The sequence below is a fragment of the Lactuca sativa genome, chromosome 5, assembly GCF_002870075.4.
Source record: "Lactuca sativa cultivar Salinas chromosome 5, Lsat_Salinas_v11, whole genome shotgun sequence".
Lineage (NCBI taxonomy): Eukaryota > Viridiplantae > Streptophyta > Magnoliopsida > Asterales > Asteraceae > Lactuca > Lactuca sativa.
This window is the reverse complement of record NC_056627.2, coordinates 151,579,771-151,593,878: the sequence shown is the minus strand read 5'-3', so window position 1 is coordinate 151,593,878 and position 14,108 is coordinate 151,579,771.

Below are 14,108 nucleotides of genomic sequence, written 5' to 3'. Positions count from 1 at the left end.
TAACATAAGCAATCAGATCTGGAAGATTACCTTAAGTTCCTTGCTTGAATCTTCTTGTCCTTGGAGCTTAGAGTCACAAGTGTCACTCCTCTAATGGCTTACAAACACCAACTTAGCAAGAGGATGATTAGAGAGAGAGAGAGGAGGGCAAGAAATCGGCCAAGGTTTCTTCAAAGGCAAGAGTGTCGATTTCCTTGACCCCATGGGTCTATTTATACTAATAAGCCTTCTAGGGTTTCACCCTTAAAACCCTAATTGGATAACTTAGGCCCTAACCAATCCAATATCCCTAATGATAAGCCTTGGACGATTTCTAGGTCCTTCCAAACCCCAAAACCGTCCACCCCTTATCCATAACGGATTATAGCCCAAAGTACAACTATCATACAATTGACAGTTTATTCCCTTTTATTCAATTAATCTCTTTAAGTCACCAAATTGATTCCTAATTAATTTATGACTTATATTAATCAAATAATAATATTATTATTCCTTATATTATTCTCATAATATACTAATAATATTTCTTCTCTCATTATAAATCATCCTGTCAAGTTGCTATGGTGAAGGCAACCCAAAAGGACCATGCACAACCGGGTCAAATACTTGCCTAATATAGTTGCAGCCTTAGACACTATTCCAATAGTATTAAGACCTCTGAATAGGAACTTAATAGAGTAGATATTGGATATTACCTAAAGCAGAGTCATACATCTTGACTTTCACATCTCTTAGATCTCTTAGGTAGCCAGGGCAGCTTTGTAACCAATACCCCTTCTTTTGGCAGTAGAAACATATGGATTTTACTGGAATGGTACACGGGACTATCTCAGACTCAACCTTTATCTTACGTAGAGAAAAAATTTCTAGACTTCCAATTTTGCCATTGTCAATAGAAGGTTAGGATATTGATTTATCAGACAAATTTGCTCAACTAGTGTGCCAAATCATTTCTGATTCAGTAACAATAAACAAATAAGTCAAATCAATAAGGGTAATGTCCTGGTCCATCATATAGTACTCTCTAACGAACTTACCATATGATTCGGGAAGTGATTGAAGAACCAAGTCAACAACTAACTTCCTTGAGACATCGACGCTCAACATTCTTAACCTGTCAATGTGTGACTTCATCTTTAAGACGTGTGTAGACACATACTTTCCATATTTGTGTCTTCTTGCCAATAGGACATTAGTGACCTTGAACTTTTCAACTCTTCCAACACATGGGTCAGGGAGAATTATTGGAGAAGGTGGAAGAAGTGAAGCATGATTTCCATTTCCACAATCCAATCGTGGAACATCATCTTCACATGGAAAACTTTTTCTAATAGATTTACGAAGACCATAGTTGTTAGACTTTGACATCTATGAAACGGGAGAAAATTCAATTTTGGTTGATTGAGTCCTTAATAAAACACCCAAATGAGATATAAAGGCTAGGACCCAACACAATATTCCACAAACTGGAAGAGGGATGCTGTAATCCAACTTACAAAAGATTTGAAGGTAGGTAAATGACGATTTACCAATTTCGACCATGAAAAACGAAAAAGAAGGTTAAGTTTTAAATGTATTGGAAACTCCTAGATCTTTTGAGATTCATTGAAATTTTCAATAGCATGTTTAAATCTCAATATGCCCCTCGATTTTGTGACTTGGATGCCGAGTATCACAAAATAAGGTGTAAATAACCATGCAAATATGCAGGGTGCCCCTAATGTTATGGTCACCTATTCGATGTGTCGGTTAACCACACACGCTCCACCGAACTATGACAAACAGCGAGTCACCCTTTTCCACCTTTTCTTAGAACCCAATTACTTTGCCGGTTAAGCACACACGCTCCACTAACGTCTTAGCAAGCGTACAAAGTGTAATTTCATGGAATTACATCAATTCACTTTTGCCTAAAGTAACTTAGATTCGGAATTTTGTACTTTTATTGACGAGAGGGTGTGCCGTATCCTACCCATTCGGCTAATGACCCTCCACCAATCACGGAAGTGGTGGGTGAGAGTGGACACCCATTAAACGACCATTTTATAGGCCATAACCTTATACCCCCTTATAGATCAGCTTCGTGAATAAGGCCTACTAACGGTAAGACTAGCAGTTTAGGTTATACATATATAATAGTTGACTTTTAATGTATATCTAATATAGGGTGTATTTCACGCTTTTAAAATACTAGGTGGTTTAATTTTAATAAAATACACTTTTAATTAAATATAAACCAGATCAATATGGATTTATTAACTCTCTTTGAGTTATACTTTTAATTAACTTAATAAAACCATAAGGGTGTAATTTGAACTTTTCAAAACTAGGGTTTTACAATTTAAAATTTTAAAAATTAAGCTTTTAATCAAAAAATTCAATTCCAAAACTTGAGGGCAAGTTTTGAAACATTTCAAAACATTAGGGTTTAGAATTTAAATATTTCAGAATTAAACTTTTAATCAAAAATTTAAATTCCAAAACTTGATGGCAAGTTTTGAAACTTTTCAAAACTATCTATCAAGAAAATTCTAGATCGAAATTCAAATAAGGCAATTTACAAATAATTCGTAGTTATCTAATTTTGACCTAATCCAATGTCTTGCAAGATAATTCATCAAATAATTCAGATAATTTAAATCTTATCTTATAAGGCAACACTAATTTGATTAATTGGTAATTATCTACTATTTTGGTAAGGATAAACAACCAAAATCAATAAAAATCGGATTTTATCAATTAAAAACGTTTTTGGTAATTATCCTAAGCCAAAACAGCAAGAAAATCGTGAAAATACGCTGCCACACTCGCTGACTCGTCGAGTTTGCACTGGACTTGTCGAGTTTCCAGTGGACTCAGCGAGTTCAGTCATCGACTCGGCGAGTCCAGCCCCAAAAATTCAAAATTTTCATTTTTCAGGCAATATTCGATCAAATAAGCATCAAATTCATTAACAAACAGCCCTAGGCTTTGATACCACTGATGGGTTTTGAGCACTACATCATTCCTATGGTGTACATGCGTACCCTAAAGCTTTGGATCTAGTTTGTCTAATGCACATGCAATAATCATCCAAAGCCATAAACCCTAGATCCAGCATGTGATAATTGATATTAACATAAGAATAGGGTTTAGATCTTACCTTGATTGTTATGTAGTAATAACGATCTGAATTCCTCCTTGTAATTGTCTTCTGAAAGCTTAGTGTCACAAATGTCACACCTCTAATGGCTCACAAGCACCAAGAGCAAGAGGATGACTTTGGAGAAGAGAAGTAGGCACCAAAATTCGTCCAAGAACCCTAAGGGAAGCCTAGCCACATTTTTGGTTCCCTAGGGATCCTTAAATATGTGAGGCTATTAGGGTTTTGAACAAGGAAAGCCTAATGTGACTGGTTAGGCCTAAGCAGCCCATGGACTCTCTTTAGAACACCCCTTGGACGAATTCCTTATGGGCTTCCCATAGAATTCGTCAAACCTATGTTCCAAGGTGATCCATAGCCCAATTGCAATTATCTTATAATTACAATATCAGTTCCCCAAGTCTAATTAAACTCTTCCAGTTTCCTAATTAATTCTTGACTAATATTAATTAAACAATACGATTTCTCTTTTAATATATTATTCATATAATAAATTAATAAATCATAATTCATCTCTTTCTCCATAAATCATCCTATCAAGTTGCTTTAGTGTAGGCAAACCAAAAGGACCATGCTCGCAATTGGGTCAAGTACGTACCAATAATAGTTATGGGCTTAGACACTAATCCAACACATATATCCCAAAGAGAAAACACATAATCAACCCTAGATCTACGACACTCCTTATTCCTTACAACCCTCACCCATTGGGTGTGGTACCAATAAATCTCAACGAAAATGACGAACCTCAACCACTAACAGAAATATCCTTATGAATGGTCGTAGACTAATATCCCACACCATCATTGAAACCAAACAGATCCCACTAATTAGCAAATACCTCGATAAAACTTCCAAATCCATCATAAATGTTGTCAAACTCTTGTTGGGTCAATACAAATATCAACCCTGCCGTCATGACATGTTAAAACTAGATTCTGCGAAAATCCAAATCCAAACCTGAAAAACTAAACAACGTTACCCTGACATCCGAACTTACGATAACCAATGACATTTGCCAAACTTGAGCCTGCTACAAACAATTTCACAATCAACACTTGAGGGTACTCATACTCAGGATCCAAAATGTATGATGTACATAATTTCATAATAGATGACATATCCATTGAACTCCAACTGATATATAGCTCGAAACTTTTGAAGAACCTCTGCTATTGAAGATGAACGACAATATCAACGATCGAGAGTGCATTGACAACTAGTCCATTGATCCAATACACTATTGGAGAAAGCCCATGAGTCACTAAACATACCAAACTCTGAAACTAATTGACTGATCAACAACTGCCCAACCTAGACTACAAATATCATTCTGTAGAACAAGCTGACAAATTCCTCGACAATCGATACTCGACCTCAACAACCCAACTGCCTCTTGACCTATTCTTCTACGTTCTAGAAAGGAACCACTGGCTACCATGATGTCTTTGTTAAATAGCCTCTTTCTACAAAGACGACTCTTGCATTCCTGAACACATACGTCTGATGGCAACATGCGCTGCACCCTCGACTTGACCAAATCATGAACAAAAGTTTCACATACCCAAACCGCAAATCCCTATGACCCATTCTTTTGGAACCATAAATAGCACATATTATTGATCCTCTGAGATGAATATTTAGCTCTCCCCCAATTAGGGTTCGAACCACCACCAACTGACTTTGCAAATAGACCAAAACTCAGACTGGCTCACCCAAATGCATAAAATCCCTTACCCTTGTGATATATAACACAATGCAATATGAAGTTCTAGATGAGGAGCAAGCAAACTCCAAGAGATTTCGAATCTCAGATGGAGACCTCGAGAATTCTCCAATCATGGTTACCCCTAAGATCAAGAATTCCATGAAAATGCACAAGGAAAAACACCAACTTCTTATCTAGAAACAAATAGATTACTACACTCCTCGCCTATAAACCCCAAATGTCAATTCATCACAAGAATCATTCATAAATACAAAGGGAATCATTCTCCTAGTCGGGATACATCAGAGATAACAAAAGTTGTCACTCTCGATTCACTTCCCGTATCACCTAAAACCATCAGCTAGAACTTGACATGCCTATATCCCAAGAAAACAGACCCTTAATCTCATCTCAAGGCAACCATACCAAATGAATCCTGTTGCGCATTTCTGTACTACCTTACTATCACCAAAACCACAGCCATCTAGTCCCATACTAGGTCTATGTCCCTACTCTGAGAATCACATGTCTACTCTATATCTCCTCTTAACACAGAAAGTTGGAAGAACATAGCCCCAATAGTAGATAGTGACATTCCAAACCATCTGCCAATCACTCAGCCTCTGGTCGTGACCCTCGAGGCGTTCATAACAATTCGCTTCTTTCTTGACTCATGCGACTCTACGGGTACTATCTCGTGCAAGACCTTCGAGAGCTCAAAATTAACTACCTCAATAGGTCGTACCATTCAACCCAACTTGACATGGCCATTAAATCCCAAACAATGACCAGACCCATCTACTTCCTGGCAACCATAACCAAAAGATCGATAGATATGGAAACACTTCCATGAATCATGGTCTCAAACCATGTTATCTACCCTCAAGCAGCTCCTTAGAATCCTCATAACTTCCATTGATTCTAGTATGGATCATGTGCTTCCAGTAGTACGGGCCTAATACTACTTTCCACACCTATCCATACTTTAATTAAGAATCATCCCATGTTCTTTAAGTCACCTACTCATAATAATACTCCTAATAGCCGCTAAACAACATACCAACCACACTAAAGCATATTGTAGGCTTTCCTAAGAGCCTCACCTCACCCTTCCATCAGCTACCAAAAGACCCCCATTAGTGCCGATTAACCACTGCATGAATACAATCACAAGCAACGTGACGTAAATAATCTTATATTAAAAGACTCAACCCCACAACAGTTGGACTCAGACAAGAGTTGTACAATAGAACCAAATCCTTCACTCTAAGATTATTTAACCTTTGCATCATGTGACTTAATTTATTTATTTAGTAGTTAATTCACTCCCAAAAGAGTCCTACAAAGCAAAAAAGTATGCATTATTCAAGTAGAAAACTCTATATAGAATAAGGCACAAAAATTTAGGCAATTCTATCATGAAATTCCTAATGATACCTACCATACAACCAACATGTAGTTTTATCATAATTAACATAAGCAAATAACAGTGTAGGTAACTTGGGGCACACTTTCTTGCTCCGGCTGATCGTACACATCCCATCCATCGTTGGTTACATTTGAAAACCATTTTGAAAACTTTTATAGATCTTTAGTTTGAGTCTGGATTCACACGAATGCTCATCCAATTCTCTCAAAATAGGGCTCTGATACTAACTTGTAACATCCCAAAAATCAAGGTAAAATTTTCATTTCTCAAAGCCAACTAAAATTCATAAATGTTTACAAAAAATAGTTTGCAAAATGTCAAAATCAAAATCAGAGTAACCCAAAATCTAATCTCATAAAATCGAAAGGATGTGTATGATCAAGCCTTCGCCTTGCCCATATCATCTGAAGTACCTAAAACATAAAACTTAAATTGTAAGCCAAAGCCCAGATCATCATGAGAGATAAAGTATGTTGCCCAAATGAGATGCAACGTTCACATTCTCATGGGAAATAAAGTTTGTTACTAAAATGAGTAAACAAGTTTCATTGCTACAAGGAGCGAACTAGTTTGTGACCATAAGGAGCAACCAAGTTCGTTGCTAAAACAAGTAAATAAGTATTTAGTAACAAAAGTTTGTGTTATAATGAGATACAAAGTTTATTGCTATAATAAGTAACGAGTTTGTATATGTATGAGCAAATAATGAGTTCCCAACCAAGCCTATGATTGATGCCCTATCAAGATCTATACTTATCATTCCATAGATTATATGGTATCATGCACTCCAGCAATCGGGCAAGTAAGGACTTGTCAATTCCTAATAGAGTTATCCATAATCAACATTGGCTCAAAGAGTTAATGGTTGGATTAAAGTGTAAGAGAAGGGACTTAAGACAATAAAGCCTCATGTTTCAAGTTGCATAAACATACATAGCGAGATATAGCAAAATATAGCAATCATGTTTGACACAAATCAATTAATATACAACGAACAATAAATAGTTTTTCCGACATGCTTTTCCACCCTAAAACATAAAAACCGAAAATAGGGGAGTACGTGAATACTCACAATGCTTTGAGATGATGCATATGATGACATGAACTACATTCCACTTATACCACTACCGATCCCTACAATAATGGTATTCGTTAATGAGTCTGTAATCGAAATCTAACACTAGTATACTTACTAGTACAATAGAATTAGGCCAATATTGTGTCAAAATTTAATATTGATAAGTTACAAACATTTTTCTAAAATGGTGACATTTTATAACTCATGTGATTAAGATAATTTTGGATATTAATTTCCAGATTTTTGTAATATTAATTTAGGGTATATCAACACATTTAAAGGTGTTTTAAGCTCCTAAAAGTCCAAAATATTATCCAGTAGTTTCCAAAAATTCTCAAACTTTTCATTTTCATTCTAAACACAGTAGCGGTCTTCCAGAAATTTTCCCTTGAATGATTTATATGATTAACTATTTTTCCCAATTTTTAAGCCTTCATAACAATATAAATTCGTGAAAAATAGTATCCAGATGATAAAATTCCTAAACTTATTATAATACTGCCATTGAATATACTTAACCTGGGAAAAATATAAAAATAGGTTTCTAAATAGTTTAACCAAATTTTATAATTTTTGTACATTTATTCTAACCAAAATGGAAATAAACAGAATACAGTTTCTAAAATTACCCAAAATTTTTGTAACAATGTTAATATATATATATATATATATATATATATATATATATATATATATATATAGAAGCTGTGAAAAATATAAAAGATATTTTACAATTAGATTTTCTATTTTTCTTTGTTTTATTCTCTTGAATAATCATTAATTCATGAATAATTATCAAAAAGTTAAAGTAAATTACCAAAATTCTTTTAAACTTCATTTACAGTGTAAATAATCCAAGAAAAATATCAATGGTGATTTTTATATAATGTAATCCGATTTTATTTAAGTCTATTTAATCTTAGAAAATAGAAGAAAAATAGCATACTGAACATACAAATGAACCAAATTTTTATTTGGAGTTCTAATATATTATAAGATCTTCTGGTAAGTTTTCATGAATTTTAGATTAGCAGAAATAGTTTTCCCTTTATTAGTCCATTATAAATACGAAAATCAGGGAAAAATAGGTATGCATTATGAAAAATTCTAAAAATATTTTTCTGGGTATTAAACATGAGTTAGGACTTGTGAAAAATCTTAGATAGCCTTTTCAGATTCCCTAAAGGGGATTTATGATTTATTATATTTAAAAAGAATGCAAAACCATACTAAACAGTAACCAAAATCGGTGAAACTCGTTGAGATGTCATAAGTTACATTAGGGTTATCCAAGAATTTACCTATGATTTATAGACCTAAGAAAGTATTTTATATGATTTATTGCCCTATTTTATTGCCATAATTATAATAATTCGAGAAAAATGAATTATTTTCTGAAAATTTACAGATCATATTATTTTATTAGTGCGATTGTTGTAAAAATCAGATTTGATCAGAAACGATTTTACGTATTTATTTGAGAATAAATCCTTTATGAACATATTTGAAAGATTTTAACAACAAACTTTGATCATCTAGCATCTAAGCTTGAAGATCATCACATGCATGTTGGTTTGAAGACCACTCATGAGTTTGAAATGTTCAAAATTCATTTTTTAAAGAAAACTTTGGATGCATGTGGTGTTTTTCCACCAAAACATGTAGAAAAGTGCACTTCCTTGCTTTTGAATTAATTTTAGGTCATGGGACTTCACCATCTACAACATGCATGTTGTTTTTGGATGAAATCCTACCACCATCATCATTAAAACCGTGAGTAGGTGCAAGTTTTCATGATTTTATAGTAGAATGGAGTAGAAGAAGAAGAAGAAAGTGAAAGAAAAATAACAAAACTTGAAGGAAAAGTGAAGTAGAAATCGATTTTGCCTTCAAGAACACCACAAGATGATGAAGATATCGAGTTTGAGGTGCATTCTTGGACATATTTTCTGGAAAATTTCGTGACTTAGGGTGAGGATGAGAGAAAATGGTGGTGGTGGTGGTGATGAAGAGTGTGAGAGAGAATGAGAGGTAGAGTGAAAAAGTGAAAGTGATTCTTGATATAGGGAAATGGTCTATTAGGGTTTTCAAGTAAGAGAGAGAGAAAGAGAGGAGAGAGGTGCAAAATTTTGAATGGAGAGAGGGTCTCACTCTTTTAAATTTTATAAAATATAATTTTATTTTATAAAAATACCAAGTTTTTATAAAATATGCACCTTATCCTAGTTTTCATTCCCAAAACCTTGATTTTTGGCTTACAAAATAAGGTTAATTACTAGTGACTTAAATTTTATTTCTCCTTGGTTATAATTTACTATATTGAGTTATTTTAAATTGATATTATAAAGTCCATACCAAATTTTATGGATTTTTAGGTGTTAAAGTTTATAAATTTCAGATTTTATGGTTTTTAGGGTCTTGAGATTTAATAAATATTTGGATATAAAAATAAATTGAATTATTTGAGATTTTAAATTATGATCGAGTTTCATAACTATTTTCTAGTTAAAAATATTGTTTGTAAATCATTTTTACCGGTTTATTGGCATTCTATGTTGTGATTCTGAGATTCAAGCGAAATTGAGGAATCAAGTATTCTAGTCCTAGGCTACAACTTTGACTTAAGTTCCTAGGAGACTCGGACCTAATTTATACCACTAGGTCAAGTGCATGATGTGTCTACATGATTCATGCTAAGATTTTCAAGTCTAAGAATGACCCGAATATGGATAGTCATTACAGTTAAGTAGTTTTAGAATTCGCATATCAATGTGAAATCTAAGTACACTATTCTTTGATTCTACTTGTTTCCATGTTTCTAGTAGGTTATAACTTAGATTCTTGTTACTAAGTCTAGTATGTGTCGTGCCTATACGTGCAACTAAGTCTAGTCAAATCTAGAACCGACTCGAATTTTGACGGTTGTCACATACGGCCAGATGATGAATGTGAATCTTGTCTTTTAGGGAAGATGACAAAATCACCTTTCAATAGATCTTGTGAAAGAGGTGAAGGATTCTTGGAGCTCATACACACATATGTGTGAGGACCTTTCAGATCTACCACAAGGGATGACAATTGATTTTACGGGACATATATTGATGCTTATAGCAGATATGGTCATATCTACTTAATTAAGCATAAATTAGAAACCTTTGAAAAGTTTAAAGAGTTTAAACATGAAGTAGAGAATAAATTAGGTAGGAAGATAAATATGCTCCGATCTGACAGAGGCAGAGAGTATCTTAGTATCGAGTTCCACGAGTATCTTAAGGAATGTGAAATATTTTAAAAATTGAATCCTCTTAGGAAACCACAACTTAATTGTGTGGGTGAGGGGCGTAATCAGACCTTGTTAGACATGGATCATTCCATGATGAGTCGAGCTTGTCTTGCCAATTTTTTTTTCTAGGGTATGCCTTAGAGACAGCCACCCATATCCTCAATCTCATCCCTACCAAGAAGGTTTCCAAAACACCTCACAAGATGTGGACAGAGAAAGTTCCCTCGTTAGCACATATTAAGGTTTGGGGTTGTGAAACTTTCGTTATACAAGAGACTCATGAAAAGCTAGAACCTAGAAGTGAGAGGTGTATTTTCATTGGTTACCCAAAGAAGTCTTTTGGATATTTTTTCTATAGATATAGTGAGAGCGTGGTTTCTGTAGCACGAAGAGGAGTCTTTCATGAGAGAGAACTCATATGCAAAGAGGACAGTGGGAGTACAATTGACCTTGAAGAGATTCAAGTGTCAACCAATGAAGGAATCTTAGAAGATAATAATGCTAAACTAGAGAATGTGAATTTTGTTGAACCCATTGACAATGCATTACCTCTCCCTCAATCTAGTAGAGTTAGCATGCCACCTGAGTTCTATAGTTTCCAAATAACTACATAGGGTGACACATTTGTTAGTGATCATAGACTGGTAAATTTGGATGATCCAGCTAACTACAAGGAAGCGATGGCAAGACCTGAGCCAGCTAAGTCAAAAGAGGCAATGGACAACGAGATCAGTTTATGTGGGACAACCATGTTTGGATTTTGATTGATCAAGAACCTAGTCAAAAGACAGTGAGTTGCAAAAGTATCTTCAAGAAGAAGACTTACATCGATGGTGAGGTACAAAATTTCAAGGCACGACTGGTTGCGAAGGGCTTTAGTTAAACCCCATGGATTGACTATGATGAAACCTTCTCATCATTGGCCAAGATGAAGTCTATTAGGATAATGCACACCATAACTTCTTTTCATGACTATGAAATATGGCAGATAGATGTCAAAACCGCTTTCCTTAACGGGAAGTGGGCTGGAGATGTTTACATGAGTCAGTCAAGGCTAGTGGGAGTATAGTAACTTTTTTATTATTGTACATTGATGCCATACTCCTTATAGTAAACAACATTCCAACTTTGCAAGAAGTAAAGTCTTGGATTGGAAAGTGTTATGCTATGCAGGATCTAGGAAAGGCAGCCAAAATACATACTTGGATAAGGTAATAAAACATTTTAGTAAGGAAAATTCCAAGAATGGAGAGCTACCTATACAAAGAAATGCCAAGTTAAGTAAGACCAAAGGCCTAGTATAGATGAAGAGATAGCAGAAATGAGTTGAGTTCCATATGTTACGGCTGTAGTATCGATCATGTATGCTATGACATGTACTTGACTTGATGTGTATTTTGCTTTAAACATGGTTAGTATCTCTTAGGGAAATCCTAGAAGATCTCATTAGACAGAAGGTAGTGATACATTGAGAGTAAGTCGGTATAGTGATACTAGTTTTCAAACAGATAGACACAACCTTCATTCTCAATCTAGCTGGTGTTCTAATCAAAAGGAGAAGTAGCTACTTGGAAAAGTTTCAAGAAGGACACGGTGGCTGATTTTACTTGTGAATCAGAGTACATAGCAGCGAGTGAAGCATCAAAGGAAGCGACTTGGTTGAACAATTTCATCGGTGATCTCAGAGTAGTTCTAACCATTTAGGTGGAAATGTAACTTTTTCTATGATAATGAAGGCGTGGTTTCTTTGACCAAAGATCAAAGAGATCATGGTAAATCCAAAACATATCAACAGAAAAGTACCATTATATCATGCATAGAGTTATAGAAGGTCATCTCATAGTAAAGAGAGTTTTTTTAGAAGACAATCCTACAGATCCTTTCATAAAGGCTCTGAGTAGGGTTAAGCATATTCAACATGCTAGGAGCATTGCTTTGAGAGATGAGGTTAGTTTTAATAGTTAGATGATTAGTTTGAAACTTGTAATAGAATAAATGTAATTGATTTTGGTGACTGAATAATAGAGATTATTTATGAGTTTGTTTACTGCCTTTGTCAATTAAATTTTCTTGTGTTTGATTTTGAATTTTTTACTTCCTAAATAATTTGATAATTCAAAACTTCACAGTCGCTCATACTTTAGGAAGTAAGTAGTTAATGAAGACTATCATGAATTAGATTGTAGACTGTCTATGTTGTTTACACATAGCAATTTTGTTGATATAACATTGACGAGTACTTAGAAAATGGAGATTTGAGTATTGGATAAACCCACGCTAAAAGAATTACTTCATGGATTATATAATGATTAATTTTGAGACGATAAAATCTTATATTCTTGAAACGGAGATATATGAGTGGTAATTTACAAGTCGATTGCACATTGGTATTGCGAAAACGCATCAGTAACATGATGTTAAAAAACAGTGTCATGTATGATTTAGTGAGTAAAGGATACAAGCTCGTGAGTCAAAGTTTGTTCGTTCCTTTTTTCCTATTGGAAAAAGCAATACATTTGGGCCCCTTGGTGATTTGGTGTTGACTTATAGTGTTAGGTCCAGCCAAGATTAAATTGATATGTTCAATTGATAAGTCTATCACAAATTAGGAATTTGGACAATAAGATTGATTCTAATCCATGTCTTACATTCATACGATATCTTATAGAATGAAGGAATATTTGCTCACTTATCTAGGACTAATGTTTGTTCAGATCAGAGATCAAAGACTAGAGTTGCTCTGGGAAGCAACATTTGCTATTAGTTTAGAAAGTTATACTTGCAATGTAGTTATACACTTATCCAAGTGGCATACTATTGGATTACGTGTCTAAGCCAATAACTAAATTAGTATATACTGGAATTATTACCAAAGTCCTTTTGGGTTGCCCTCAGACCTAGTGACTTTTGGAGAGAGAGACATATTTATTGATTTATTATATGATTAATAAATAAAAATAAATGATTTATTAATGTGTTATGAGGAAAATATATTAATGTGAAATAGTATTATTTAATTAGAATTAATTTTGAGATTAATTGGTTTAATTAAAAGTGCAAGGACATAAGCTGTAATTATTCAATAGTTGAACAAAAGGGTTCCAAAACCTTCTCTAGAGGAGGTGGATGGTTTTAACGGAGTATTCTAGGGTTTCTAGAATATCCCTTAAAGATTATTAGGGAACTTGATAATTACCAGATTTGAAATATTATTATTTTAATCAAGTAAGGGTTATCTAGGTTTTCCTAACAGCTATAATTAGGGTTTTATACCCTTCATATTTTGGAAATCACTTCTCTTAAAGGGATAGATGAAATTATACCTCCTCTCTCCTCCCTCTTCAAGTTTCCTTGTTGCAAGGGTTTGGATGTGAACTATCAGAGACATGAGATTTATGGTGCCTGCTTCCGAGAGCTATTGAAGAAGGATTTTAGTAGTTACATACAATAATAACTAAAAGTTATGTA